This window comes from Mustela nigripes, chromosome 17, assembly GCF_022355385.1.
Source record: "Mustela nigripes isolate SB6536 chromosome 17, MUSNIG.SB6536, whole genome shotgun sequence".
In the NCBI taxonomy this organism is placed as follows: Eukaryota; Metazoa; Chordata; class Mammalia; order Carnivora; family Mustelidae; genus Mustela; species Mustela nigripes.
Window position 1 is genome coordinate 45,825,001 of NC_081573.1, and position 16,206 is coordinate 45,841,206.

Sequence of the window (16,206 nt, forward strand, 5' to 3'; positions counted from 1 at the left end):
TTCCTGTGGGGTGTGTGTGTGTGTGTGTGTGTGTGAGAGAGAGAGAAGGGAAATGATAACCCTTTTTGCTAGTCACCCACAGGCTTGGTGAGTGATCTGTGGTACTGGGCAAGCATGGAAACAGAAGGCCCAGGGGGAAGGAAAAGAGCTCTTACCTCCTCTGTGCACTTGCGACTTTGTAGGCCCAAAGAAGAGGCTCATGCTCTATTTGGAATTTACAGTCTTGAGGGATGAAAAATAAATCTAAGCTTGGCTTACATTTCTAGATGGTTAAAATTCAGAATTTCATAATGAATAGTCACAAGGCTTAATGGATTTTGTGCTATGCTCCTACTGTTGGATATTTGTTGAAATTCAGTGTGGAACTAATTCATCTCTGAAACCCATCTTAAACTTTCTAATAACCCATAAGCCTGTTGGAAGAAGGCAATGACAGAAAACAGGTTCTTATCATTTCGTTGGTATAGTTCTTCATAGGCCTGAAATGAACTCACTTTTTTCACTTTATTAAAAATCTTTTTTTGGTTGACTCAGTATATAGTAAAGAAAAGTAGCTAGATACAAAACCTTGAAAATAGTTAAACAAACAAATTTTTTAATGCACAAGCTATCTAACTGCTTCTAGACTTTTTTCAATGTGTGTATGTGTGTGTGTATGTTTGTATGATTATATACTAGAAGGAAAATCAGTTAAGCTGCTATTTCTAAATTGTAAAATCCAGGGTGATTTTTATTTTTTTAATGTCTGGATATTTTTCAAATTCTCTACTACAAATGTGTATTGTTTTTATAACCACAAGGACAACTAATTTTATCAGTAATTTTTAGAAATTTTACATCATTTTCTTTGAAGATCCAAAGTATTCCCTATATTAATTATATTTCTTTGAATCTATTTCCTTTTTCTTAAACCCTGCCATGATTCTAGCAGCTGAAGTGTTTTACTAATTGTAAAGATTTTTCCACATCAAAAAAAAAAAAAAATTTAAACCACAAAACCATTTATTCAGTGATTTTTTTTTCCTCCAAGAACTAATGAAAATGCATATCCACACGCCCAGTATATTTTTTTAAGCTTTGGAGAATTGATCCATAACAAATACTCCCTCCCTCTATCTCCCTCCTCCCCATATATTTATCTACTCTATGACTTTTTAAAATTTCTTCAAGTATTTACCAAAGGTTTCAAAGTAACATCTAAACTACTTGTCTCCTTAACTTACAGTAGAAACAAAGAAAACAAAGACCAGCTGGGAGAGAATGAAATGGATGCACCTACTTTCAAGCCCAAGCTTTCAGAGAGGTAAAACACATACTCAATCCTTCCAGTAGATTCCAGAAAGAATGTGGATAACACTTCTCTTGATCTTTTTTTTTTTCTTACACAAATTTAATACTTTGAACGCTTATAACCAAAAAGCAGTATTTAAAGAAATAGCACAGGTCACCTTTATTATAGATAGCACAGTTAGCAAGATACTACCTTGAGTAGCTGTTTAAAGAGATCACACTTCAAAAGATAATTGACCTAAATTCTCCTTCCTGATCTGCACTCTGGTGAGTTTTGCCCATGTGCAGCCCTCCCAAGCATCTCACACAAGGAAGAGATACAGTAGGTTCCTAGGAGGCATGAGAATATAGGCCACTGTGATTAAAACTAATTCAAACATTATTTTAATCCCTGTGTTTAGTTTTCTAAAAATTCTCAACCTCAGTAGGTGTGTAAGGACTGACAGCTCCACTATGGAAGGTATATCAGAAGTTGGTTTATAGAGAAGAACGCTTTAAAGTGATTACACCTGTTCGGGTCCCATTTGGTTGGGGTGTGATGAAACGGAATTCTCGGTCTCTACTTTCAGAGTATTTGTTATGATGTGAATTATGGGCAACATTATAAAATACACATATATAAAGGAAGAAATTTTGCCAAGAGAAGCCTAATGTTACCTAATTTCTTTTGTGAATCTCATAAAGATCACCAGCCTAAAAATTTGCTTTTGGCAGATGTTCACTAATTCAGTCATGTTATCTAGCAATGTTGGCATTCCAAGCGAATTTTGTTGCTTTGCCCCCTTGGTGTATTTTAACTTCTAAATTTAAAGGATATCTGCTAGGAATATTCTTAGGATAGTTATGCAGTTGGTTCTTTACAATCTATAAGAACACCAATTTAAAGTTTCATTAAACATTCAGCATATTTACTGGTTGTAGAAATCCTATCAGCATCAACTACCCATTGTTCCAAACATCTCTGGAACAAATTGGAATCAACAAACATCAAGGGTACATGATCTTCCTGGAGTGTTTTTGTGGCTTTCTCCCATTATTTTGGGAAATAATCTTGTTGTTATCATTTAATACTTCCAGAAACAGACTTGGCATTGAAGTTTTGATTCATTTATAAAGTTCTCACCATATGTCATGAATCATAACTTTCTGCATCATACATGGAGGACCAACACAGATGTTAATTTAGAAGATGTTTGTATTCCCTAAGGCTGTGTGTTAGCAAAGAAAGGCATGAGAACCAGATTCCTAGCACGTATTCATATTTCTGACAGGTGTTCTTGTATTTGCAAGTGTTCCCATTGTGTCTTTCTCAAACAAAACCTTAGCCATTTTCCTTAAATTTATAAAAATTAAACAGAATAAAAAATAGAAAGAGATAGATACTAAACCCCTGATACCTAAAGAGTGGAGAAGCCAAAACAAAGGTGAAATGGGGAAAAGGCTGGGGAGAGAAAACAAAATCAAGCTCCTGGAGCCTAATATTATATGAATATGAGCAAAAACCTATATGAAGTCACTTACTAATGAGGTCAAGAATGCTGAATAATTTAACATACCCTTGGATCTTGATTTGTGATTGTCCAAAACGAATATTTCACAGGCCACATTGCACCTTGTCACAGACTCCTATTTCTCCTTCAAGATAATGCCCAACTATTAATAGACCCAATCTTGTAGAAATTACCTAATTGGCCACGGTCACTTCAACGTGAACGTGACACTTCGGACATTCTGTAGTCACAAGGATAAGTTAGGAGCGTGGGCAGCAGACTTGCTCTTTGTGGTAATTGTAGCTGAATCTTGTGCTATCACCGAAGCTTATTATTTTGCAAGTTGTACACTCAGCTCTTTGTAAAAATTGTACTGTAAGGAAAAATCCCTGAGGAGGCTTCTTTTCTCTGCTGGTTCTTCTAACATCGCAGATGAGGATGACCAAACAAAATGCTATGTGATTGTGTTTAAGTGCACAGAACTACATGCCACCTGATCTAATATCTTAGTACTATGGATTAAACAGTTCCTTAAGTCTCTGTATTCTTTCAGTTTTGTGCTTATTCGGCTAACCAAATTATTGCTAGTGAATGACATTATTTAAGAGAATTCATCCTGTGTCTTGGGAAAAATTTGTGTACCTTCTCCTTCATCAAGCAGGTAAATGAGGAATGAGAGGTCTGCTTCTTTTTTTTTTTTTTTTTTTTTTTTTTTTAATTTACTTGACAGACAGAGATCACAAGTAAGCAGAGAGGCGGGCAGAGAGAGAGGAGGAAGCAGGTTCCCCACTGAGCAGAGAGCCTGATGCAGGGCTCGATGCAGGGCTCAATCCCAGGACCTTAAGATCATGACCTAAGCTGAAGGCAGAGGCTTTTACCCACTGAGCCACCTAGGCACTCCAAGAGGCCTGCTTCTAACTAGCATTATCATTGGCCTCCATTCTTTGCCTAAGCATTGTGTCTATGAAGACAATAAGCTCATTCCTACACAGTATGAGTGCATCAAACAGTAGACATCTTTCTCTGGTTAGTAATTCTTTGTATTTTCATAACGTTTTACAATTTCAGAAGGGTACATCTTCCCTCTCTTCTTCTCTTCCTTGCCCCCTTCCTTCTGTGTTCATTGAGTGAATAAGATGGTCTAAGACCTATGCTGGGCACTGAAGATACACAAATAAATGAAATATAGTCTCTGTCTTCAAGGAACTCCCTGCTTAGGAAGAGGAAAAGTAAGAATAACCAATTAATTATAATATTATGCAATGAGTGCTCTAACCATGTGTACTACAGAAAATGCCAAGAGTCAGGAAGCTGCACAGAAAAAGTAAATTTGGGACAAGATCTTGAAGGATGAACAGATGTTTACAACTGAAGAAGGGGCGATGTTGAAAGAGGATTGGGGAAGTTGTTGCCTGAAGCAGAAGGGACAGTAGCTGTGAGGACATAAAAGGACTATTCTCCTTTTAGCAAGAATAGTCCATTACCACATACTGTTAATATATTTTTCCCAGTCACTGGGTGCTATTAGCCAATGAAAGCTAATATGACAAACTGTAGTCTCCTCTTTCAACCAATGAGCAGCAGTGTAACACTCTGCAGCTGGTCTTACCCAATGTATGCTCTACCATACTATCCTCAGAAGTACAGAAGCTCCTGTACTCAAGTGAGGCCAGATCAGAGTGAATTTTATGAGGCTTTTTGAAATAACAGAAAAAATACGTACCCCAGTCTCTGCTCCTGGTTCCTGGAACAGAGTTCCTAAATCTCCTGAGGTTTCCTAGACAAGAGGCATGTCTTTTGTTCTAATGAGGTGACTCTTGGTGGGCTCATGGATAACTTCAGATTGGGAGCTGCTCACTAGAGAGACCAAGCCTTGATTAGGAGTTTGGGACTCTCAGCCCCACTTCCAATCCTCCAGGAAATTGAGTTAATGATTGATCAAGCATATGTGATGAAACCACCATTAAAAGTCCCAGAAGTATGGGGTTCACAGAGTTTCCAGATTGGAGACCACATACCAATTTCATGGGAACAGAAGCTCCTGTACTCAAGACATTTCCAGACCTCACCCTGTATATTTCTTCATCTGCCTGTCCATCTGTATTCTTCATCATGTTCCCTATAATATAATAAAAGAGTAGAGGTAAGTAAGTGTTTATCAAAGTTCTGTGAGGTGTTCTAGCAAATGATTGGACCTGAGGAAGGGGAATAGGAGCCTTCAACTTGAAGCCATGTTGGAGAGAAATTGTAAGTAACCTAGGGACTCACTACTTGCAGTTGGTGTCAGAAAGGGGAACAGTCTTATGGGAATGAGCCCTTAACCTGTGGAGCCTGTGCTAACTTTGGCTAGTGTCAGAATTGAATTGAATTATAGGACAGTCATCTAGTGTTGGGGAATTGTTTGGTGTGAAAACCCCACATATCTAGTGTCAGAAGTGTTTGAGAAGTGTTGTATGTGTGAAAAAAGGAAAACACAGAAGAGTTCTCCTAGACACACTTATCCAGGTGTTTGAACAAGTCAACAAGCTCCTTTGGGTAGAGTACATGTAGTCTATTTAACAGTTATATATGCAGCAATAATTTTATATTAATGCTATTCTCCTTTTAGCAAGAATAGTCCATTACCACATACTGTTAATATATTTTTCCCAGTCACTGGGTGCTATTAGCCAATGAAAGCTAATATGACAAACTGTAGTCTCCTCTTTCAACCAATGAGCAGCAGTGCAACACTCTGCAGCTGGTCTTACCCAATGTATGCTCTACCATACTATCCTCAGGTGAGTGTTTTTCCCACAGGTGGTTTTTTGTCTGCCATGATTTCTCTTTCTGTGATTTATTTCTGCTCTGAGAAGCAATTTTGATCCATGTGGCTAATAGGAGATGTGCAAGTGCCAGTGCTAGAGCTAAGAAATAGAGTATCATGCTGGGTGTTCAAATACAAGTGTAATAACAGCTCAAGTGAATTTCAAGGAAATGGAGAGAGAGTAAGAATCAGCAGACTGTTGCAGACTGGCGACCAATTTTGAGATGGGCAGCATAGAGGGCAGGGCATCTTGGGAGGACTACAGGACACGTGCACAAAACCTGGCTGGCAGGACCATGTGACCTCAAGGAATTTGGAGGGAACAAAGTGGCTCTTATCAGCCATTGCCTTGAACACCTCTTTAGAGTCTATGCTTTCAGGACCGTGTGCAGCACTAATTCAGGTAGTGCACCTCCACCCCCAACCCAGTGCAAATGAAAATCAATGAGGAGTTCATAGCTTACTAGGGTATTCCTCTTGAGCCAGGCTATCTAAAAATGGCTCTACCATTTTTATCAGCTATATCACCTTGGATATTTAACCTTGCTGACTTCAATTTCCCTCTCTGTAAAATGGGAGTAAAAATACTACCTACTAAATGAGGCTGTTCTGAAAGTGGAATAATATTTATAAAGCACTAAGAATAGTGCCTGGCACATAGTAAATGCTTGAAAATATTTGTTATTATTATTATTACCACTGTTTATTTTCTGTCTATAAAATAAGGAAAATGACTAAATGATCCCTGAAGTCCCTCCCAATTCTAACATTGCCTGAATTTGCCAATCTCTTTTATCCTAGGAGAAAATTGTAACTCAGAGGGTTTGACCACCCACCCCTGTGCCCACCAAGGTTACATTGGGAATAAGGAGTAAGATTCAAAACCAGAATTTGAACCCAAGTCTTACACCTTCCCTGTACCAAAAACTGAATAAAGCATCACCCAGCTGGGTGTCTCACTCCTTAATCCCTCCCTCTCTTGGAGTTGCACCACCTCAAGCTACTCTGTTTTGTTGTAGTGTTATTGTGGTTTTTTTTCCCCCCAACCCCTTCCATCCCTCTGCAGATAAGGAAGAGAAGTGACAAGCTTGGGAAACAAAAAGGGATTTGTTGCATTAGAGGAAATAAAACTTAGCACGATGTTAGAATGTTCCTCTCAGCATTTACAGCCCAAGCACCTGCTGTTGGTCTCCACCATTAGGAGACTTATCATGCTTGCAAGGCAAGTGGTCCATTTTCCATTCACCACTGCACTCCAGTTTTTAGAAAAGCCAAGTCCCTGGATATGGCCCTTTGTCTTACTACCTATTGTTCTTGTTCTATATGGATGGAATTCTAGTCCTATTTTTTTCCATTTCTGGTACAATTTTGGCAAAGCTGCAAGGACTGAGTAGAGAAGGGGGAGAGAGGGAAGAAGGGGGAGGTGGAAAGAGAGACGATGACAGGACATGTTCCCAGCAAACTGACCTATCTAGTGCTAATCTTATTAATTTGTGCTTCTGTATTTTGCCCTACAGTTTTGAAACCCATTTACAATATACCCAGGACTCTTGTCTCTCATTCCTAGGAATGAAGTGTTCTTTTGTTTATCACCTTTCTTTTTCCCTTCTCTCTGTCCACTCAAATATTAGAATAGTCATTATTCTTTTAACAGCTAAAATATCTGTGCAGGTTTTTAAAAAATAAGTATTTTTCATTTGACTGAACTGATTTAATCAGAAAAGGTTCATGTGATCATTTTGATTTGCAAAATTTCCCCCTCTTTTTATTTCTTCCACATTTGATTTTGAGCACCCATTTAACAATTTCTGGTAGTTTGTGTAGGTTCAGCTAGATATGCAGAGTAGGTTCTCAGCAGTCACAGAATTTTATTATGACCAAGGAACCCCTATTCTATAAACACGAAAAATTGGAAATTATCTCTAGAGCTGTTTGCTAACGAAGTCGAAGGCTAACCTTTAGGGCTCATTAAAATTCCACTGATGAAAACTCTCTCTCTTTCATGAATCCATCCCTCTGTTACGAGTGCTGGTGTGTGGAAATTGGTCTGGGCCCTCCCCTTTTGCCCTCCCCTTTAATCTCTTGGTCAGGTTTAGGCAGAGATTTTTAAAGCTTATAGATTTCTCTTTCTCCTTCTCAGAGTATGTGTTGTGAATCCAAACAAACACGAATGAGTCTCTGAATGTGTAACTGTTACCGAGTCCTACTGACCAGGCAGGCAGTCTTGCTGAATCTGCCATCCTCCATCAATAAAGGAATGAAGTCATTTAGGCATAATTAACAGGGGCAAAAGGAGGGATATGTTCTCTGTACCTGACGGTAGAAATAAATATGAAAACAAACCTCTAAATATAATACCCAACTGATGAAATGTATTGAGTTTTTTTTGATGAGTGTATTTTTTAAATGAAAGTCAGTTAAAATGCAGTCTTATCAAGAGAACCCTGCATGGTAACAGCAGCCGCTCTCCTGTCCTACTGGCGGATAAGACCCTCCAAATCCTCCCAAAGTGCTGCAGCATCCATGTGCAGAAGAGCATTTGAATTCACTTGGTACCTCTGTAAACGGAGGATTCTATCGATGCCACATAGCATCACTACTACTGTTGATAAACAGATGGAAAATAATAGTTTATGGAATTTTTGTTTTAATCGCATTAACGTGTTTGGCAGGGAGATCCACCTAAGTACACAATGTAAAGCCTGTCTTTGATCTAGGCCCCTTTGGGGCATTTTCCACGACTGATAAACTGGTTCTCTGAGTTCACAGGCAAATGATTAAAATGATAAAAAGAAAGAAAAGAGGAAAAAGAAGAAGAAAGCCAGGCACCAACCTCCCATTTGAGTATTTGTCTCCTTGGAGCTAGCCAGGCTTGCAGTCATGCTGACGACTCAGCACACATCTCACCCAGTTATACACCCACATAGGGCGCAACATGAATGCCCTCAGCTCTCACCACCCCCCCCCCCACGCTTCTCCAGTTCCCTCCTATCCTTTGCACACAAACACACACATGCTCAATGCAAGAATTCATATGCTCTATCTTTTCAGACATTCCTGCTGCCTTTAAATGTGGCCTCATTTAGATCCTTACATTTATCACTAACAGCCCTTACACATATTTTCCTTTTACCCTCACGCATTTCTTAGTTAGCATTAATTATATTGTGGTCTGATAGAAATCAGAAGCTTTCTTGTAATGAAAATGAGTGTTCTAATTGTGAAATATTTTGTCTACTAAATATTCTGCTGTAAATTAGGCTGAGTACAAGCCAAAGGCAGAACGAACTAGATTCTATACAGAATCTAGTATAGAAAATTTGATAGTCACTGAAAGAAAGGCTTCTATAGATTCCCATTTCCGAAGCACAATCCCCACCTTGCCTCCTCTTGAGACGGTTGATCAGACACTTCCCTCCCTTCTTAGGAGAAAGAGATCTGAGGAGGTTTTAAATTCTTGGATGGATTTTTTTGTTTGTTTGTTTGTTTGGTGGATTTTTTTTCTTCTCATTCTTTCTCCTCCGCAGAACACAACTAGTAAATGATTGGATCTTTGACAGAACAAAGGTATTTTTGATGGGCTCTGTAATCTAGTGCGTTAATGCGCCCGGTCCCCTCATTGTCTTGCTGTCTGATCCCATCCGTTCTGCCAGACAGTCACTGCGGGATGAGTCACTTTTAATGTCTGATAATCAAGGTGAATTTTCAAAAAGCTGCCATTTTGGAATTATGCACTATATCACAGTGTCAGGGACGGGAGGAGGAGGAAGGAGGAAGGAAAGGCTAAGAGAGACACCTACTGCACATTGAAAGAACTGCAGTACAGAGCCAGCACTGTGCCAGACAAGAGGTGTCTGGAGGGGCTAAGTCGATCAAGGCGTCCATAATGAGAAGGAAACTATGTTAATTATAAATTAAAAATAACTTCTATGATAATGAAGATTATATGCACAGGAGAAAACGTCTTAGTTAAAACAGACTGCAGGGATGAAATTAAGCACCAGCCATTTGGGGGCATGGATTCTGTACCTACTGAATCTATTGTGGTCCATTAAATAATCTAATACAAACTTACATCGGAAAAAGAATAGAAGTGAATTGTGGCTGTCTCCGTGGATGCTGTATTGTCTGCCATCCTTATTTAAAGCAACATCAGCTAAGGGAGGTACCTAGCAAATGAACACAGCCTCCCTGCATCTGGGGAGACTGGATATTTCTGGAATCATTTAAAGGACTGAAACATTTTTCCCCATGAAATAGCAAGGGAGATATTGGAAGCCCCTGGTAAACAAAGGCCAATCATACATTCTTGCAAGACATCGGCTATTATATACGTTGGTCACTCTCTTCTCTAAGGTAATTAACTAAACCCACTGTTACGTATTATGGTTCTGAAATATTTTTAAATTGTTGTCATTGTATTAAATTGTAGGATAGTTGAAGGAAAAGGATATCAGAATAGCCTGCTATTTCTGTTTATTATTCAGATAAGCGAATGCCTATAAATAGAACCAGGATGTTTTGACTAGGGAAATGCTGTCCTCGTTATAGCTGGGAGATGCTGGGGCGATTTAAAGCTGAAGCTTCAAAGCCTTGTCCTGCTTTATAAAAGCATGAGGGTTTTCATGGCTGTTTCAGTGACCAAAGTCTGCAGGTGCTTTATCTGTCCTGGGGGAGGGAGAGAATGACATTTCTGAGAATGCTATTTTATAACCATGATGAACACTTACCTATTTCCTCTAACAGAGCTATTTAAATACCTGCATATCTTCTTCAACACATCTGTATGTTTACAGATTATTACACCTTGTTATTGTCTACCAAGGTTAACCAGTCCATTCTCTCCCCATTCTCCACTTCTACCATCATACACACCCATGTACACACACACATACACACACACAATACCTTAACAGATGATTGCAAAAAAAAAAAAAAAAAGGCAGAAAAAATATTTAGCTACCATGCTATTTCCATATATACAAAAGATTAGATATACAGAAAATATAGGAGATAAAAGTGACCCCTTAGAGATATTTGGGTACAACCCTAATTGTACCAAAACTACAGAGAAGTGACTTGTCCTAGGACACTCAACCAGAGAATGGCAGATGCCAGGCTAGCATCCAGGTGGCTAACTTGAAAGCTGGCATGCTTTCCACGGCAGCATGCTCTCTTTCCATTAAAAAGAATCAGGTCTCTGCAGCTTGGCTAAACAGTGATTAATGCACAGATGTCACAATGAAAAAAAGAAAAACCTGAGGAAGAGATAAGAATCATATACATTTTCAACCATGATACAAAGGAATAAAATGGAAAATGGTATGAAATGAAGAAAAGCAAAATGTTAATAGAACATCTATCTAACAAAACGATCTGCCTAGTCAGGAATTCTATTAGAAGGCAGAATTGTCCTTTAAGGAAAGTGGTAGAGACATTTGAAACTAGCCAAGAAAGCAAACGTCGCTTGCAAAAGTCACACTGCTCTATTTCTCTCTACATATTTTCATCTGAAATATTAGAACAATTCAGTCATATTCAAGCATGGATTCTCACTGTAGTCACTGAGATCCTGCCTAGGCTCTGTCAATTAGTGACAGCTAAACCAGCATATTCTTTTCTTCTCTAAAATCTAGATCCTTAGAATGTACAGCCTACCTTGCTCTCTGAGGAAAGATCAACCTGAAATGACCTAATAGGGATTTTTGCATTTATAATTTCCCTTTTGCCATGTTCTGTCTCCTGTTAAACTAATCTCTGTCTGAAACATTCTGCACATTTTTATTAAAATACCTCACTGGTGCTTGGGGGCTCTAAGGTCCTGAGCATGAAACCCCTGCCCCTTCAAGCATGATGTCCCCTATTTTAGTGTGAAACCTGACAGATTTCCTTCACAGTGTATAACAATAGGAACATTATCAGAGATGCTAGATAATAATAATGATAAACCAGACATAACTATAAACGAGAACAGGACCTCCCAGTAGCTCTGGTTATCCTTCTACAAGGAGCTGAAGAAGGCTGTGCTAAGAATTAAAAAAGAAGAAATGAAATACATCTCAATGAAGAATGTGTTTTAACACAATGAACAATCTTTGGTAGCTAAAGGAAGGGATCAAAAGATTATCTGTTGTGTAAAAAAATCTTAACAAATAAGATGGAGGATGGAGATGTGATGGTCAATAGACAATGGAAGTTTAGAAAACAAATTGTGATTCCTTCAAGTATCAAAACAAGTAGGCTTTCATAGTCTCTCTGATCCTACTTTTTGCTTCCGGAGAAGAAAAAATTGAAGAACATAGATCTGGCTGGTGGGGTAAACACAGAAATATCTTATCTGTTTTTGCTCTGAAGAGGTATCAGGAGTATTAATGGGACTTCTGTTTCAATGGCACTGTTAGGAATAAGGTTTCTCAACTTCAGCCCTATTAACATTGTGGGCTGAATAATTCTTTACTGGGGAGACAGAAGAGGCAAGAAAGGGGGCGTTCTGGGCATTTTAGAATCTTTGACGCCCTCGCTCCCTTCTACCCACTAGACACCAGTGACATCACCCAGTTATGACAACTAAAATGTCTCTAGACATTGCCAAATGTCCCCTCAGGAGCAAAATCACCCCTGCTTGAAACCACTGAACTAAAGGGAATGGGTCTTATTTTTACAAATAGACTCGGCTATCCCATGTTTTGGAGACCATCTTTATTTGTACAACAAACTCGTGTTTCTGATGTGTTCAAAACATGGCAGGCACTTCATGGTCTCTGATACTGCCCATGGATTGACTAATTATTGGTTCTCCCACATAACTCAGAGCTCAAGATAACTGTAATCAAGTCTAGAGGGAGGCAGGTCTCAAAAAGAATTGAACATTTGATTCTTGACATATAGAGTCACCTATGATCAAATAGATACAAAGCCAACTACATTTTGAAAGAGATTACAAACAAAATATTTTGAAAGAAGTTAATGACCTAAATAAATGGGAAGCCATCCCATGGTCATGGATTGGAAGATTTAATATTGTTAAGATTGCAACACTTTCCAAAGAGCCACGACCCTAGAGTTTTTCATTTATTTGTTTGTTGATTGTTTTGTTTTTGACATGACAATTATGACAAAAATGACTTTGAAGTTCCCAGACATCTATAGAAAACAGGCCAAGCCACAGTAGAAACCATATTTTGGGGGGATAATGGGAGGAAGGGACCTCCCAGAACCATGGAGAACAATGAACTAGGAAGCTCCTCCAGGAAGAAGAACAAGAGCCCAAGTAAAGAACTGTCCCTACCCCTAAGGGTACTTCACCATGTCCCCTCACAAAAATCTCAAAATTGTTGAGAATCAGTGACAGCTCTATGATTTCTGTTCCTTCCCTTTTTAAATGGGAATATTTATTTTAGTTACCCTGTCTCTCCCTCCTCCACCACTATGTACTGGGCATGTGAAAGCAAGTTATTTGGCTTATTTGTTTGCAAGTGTCTAGACCAAGAGGATCCATATGAGATACAGTGCTTTGAGTATTGAAATGTGATTGGCTGAGACTTTGAGTGTTTTCTTTAAAGAAAATAGGAAAGTATTTTGCATGTAAAAGAGGGAACAAGTGTTTGTCACCAAAAGAAAAGGCAGATTTTACTACTCTTCTCAATTATTGTCTGCCCTTCCCTATGAAATGATTATAAATACTCATTTGCATTTCATTTTCGCTTTCATTTTCAGAGTTTTAGCACTTCTACATATGGGTGACCATGTCTTTGACATTAGGGTCGGACATAAGACTTTCTTTTGCCAAGGAAATGTGGGTAGCAGTGATGCATACAACTTCCCAGGAGAAGCTTAGCCATTTTATGGCTCAATTATCACTTCTTTTCCTTTGTCACTTTGTCCAACATGAAAGAATTGAATGGGCATCACCAACTCAGGTCAGAAATTTCAACGGAGGGAGTGATGGCCATGATCTGAATAATAAGGACTTGCAGGTGGGGCTTTTTAAAAATCCATCTTGTTGCTCAAAGAATTTCCTGATTTCATTTTTGCTAGTTGGAAATGAAAAACAGTTGTATTTTTCAATCCTATTTACAAGCCACCAAGTTCTTTCTTGGGCCCCCTCTTTCTTGTTAAATGTAGAAAATAGAAACTAAGTCATACTAGTAAATTTCTGTTTCTTATCCTCTTCCCCTGAATCCACAAACCAGGTAGGTAGATGATCTGCCTTCCTAGAAAAGTCAGACTTAAGCAATGCAGTTTTTTAAATTAAAAAACAGAGAACTGGCAGAAAATGCATTCGATGAAACCCTAAGACTAATATCATTCTAAGAGGCTAAACACTAAATGCTTTCCCCTTAAGATCGGGAACAAGACAAGGGTGTCTGCTCTCACCACTTTTATTCAACATTGTATTGGAGGTTCTGAAATTCAGGGCAAGTAGGCAAGAAAAAGAGATAAGAAGTACCAAGTTTGGAAAGGAAAAAGTAAAACGATCATCATTTTCAGATGATATGATCTTGTACATAGAAAATCCTAAGCAATTCACAAAAAAAGGCAACTATTACAACAGTAAACAAGTTCAACAGTGTTGCAGGATGCAAGATCAATATACAAAAATCAATTGTATTGATATACACTAGCAATGAAAAATCCAAAAATGAAATTACCAAAAATAAAATTCCATTTATAATAACCCCTGAAGGTTTAAGTCAAATAGAGCTCATTCTTTTCATCCATTATTGTTTGCCTTTTTGTGGATTCCTCCAGTGCTCATTTAAAATGGTTTTACTTAAATAAGAGTTTTGCTGGGTAGTTTGGATTTGGGGATAGGGATGTTGGCATGTATATGTATGGTTTTGGTGGAGGGTGATTATCTTAATGTAAAGTTTTTAACCTATATCTTTATAAGTAGAAGGGTTATATGAATACTTGATTTGTAAATTAGACCTCATATTTCCCTTTTGCAAGTTCTAGAAATGGTTTACCCTAACATTTTGCTTACCAATATAAATTACTTTGTAATCTTTTATATTTTTTTACAAGCCCACCTGGTAGGGTTAATCACTATCTTCTGTACAACGTCTGTACCTTGTACAAACTCCTATTTCTGCATATCCCCACCATTTTGTAATTATTTGTATATGTGTGTGTTTCTGACACCAGACCTCTGAAAACAAAGACAGCATTTTAACTTTGCATCCCCAATGCCTAGAACAAATTCAGTGCATGCTTGCCATCCTGACTTCCCACTTCCATAGGATTTCTATGTTTCAGCTGCTTGAAGGCTGTCTTCCTGAAGTCTTCTGTCCTCCAAACTCTGTATGTCAGTCCCCTCATATTATGGGTTGATATATAAATTAATACACATCCTCTCCATGTACTATATCCATTTCCTTATTTCTGAACCTATCACTAACCATCATTTCACCATTGATCATTATGAGAACAGCCCATGAGAGTCATGCTAGATGTGTCTAGTAATGGGATTTAAAGCCACAGTATGAGAATAGCTTATCTGTGAACAAGATTTTCAAGGTAAGAAGTAAAAATCTCTGTCCATCCTTTCACTATCCCGCCTCATCAATATTTCTTAGCCCCTTTAACCTAAAACAATAGTGGAACAGAGAAGCTGAGATCTTCCATCTGCTGTTAAGCACAGACTATACAGTCTTTTCAGAGAGAGACAGCTGCCCTTGTATTTAGAATAAGGACAGAAAGAAGCCAGCATATAGCTCATGCTTGATGGATATTTATTGTTCAATATAGACTAAAGGAACCTGCCCTACCACTAGTGTTTCTATCAACTGTGACTATCAGCCTATCAAATCAGACATCATGATAATTGATTGAGATCTGGGTGGGATAGGAAGACATTCTTAATGGTTGATTGACTGAAAAATCCATCACTAAACAATGTACAGTCAATGTTATAGTCACAGCTTATATATTCTCTGACGAGAGTTTTTAATCCACATAGCCATTGTTTTTCTAGAGGTTGACTTGAGGCTCACTGGTTTGATAGGTATTTTCTCATAGAGATGGTCTCAACTTGACCTGATGAGAGATGGAAGTTTTTAAAGACCCACACAGCCGAATGTTTCAGTCTTTGAAAGAAAGATACATGAATATTAATTAACAGATTAGTGTCTTCCCATCAGTATATCTTTGTGAGAGAAGTCTTTGCCATTTATCTTGAGTAAATCCTTTGAAACAGTGCTACTCAACGTGTGGTCCATAGACCAGTGCCAGTCTAACAACTGTTTGTTACTGACTCATGATAAGATAAACACAAAAATTAAGAATGAGCATTTAGAAAATGTTCTAACAGCTTGACAGCATAATTTTATGTCTGGGTAAAAAGCAAGCCGGGTATTTTGTATTTCTTTTACATTTAAATTTTTCAGTATTAATTTTATCATGGCTTATGAAAATATTAGTCCATGTTGTTTTGTATATTTTTTTAAAAACTGATCTTTACCACAGATAGTTTGGGAGACACTAATTAAAATACCATGTCTCATCTCTGCTTGTTTGCTAGCCTTATTTGCTTTATTCTAATCTCCAGACTTTATACGATTTTATACTCACTGCCATTTTTTCTGAACATACTAAACTTAGACCATCTTCTCCTCTTTA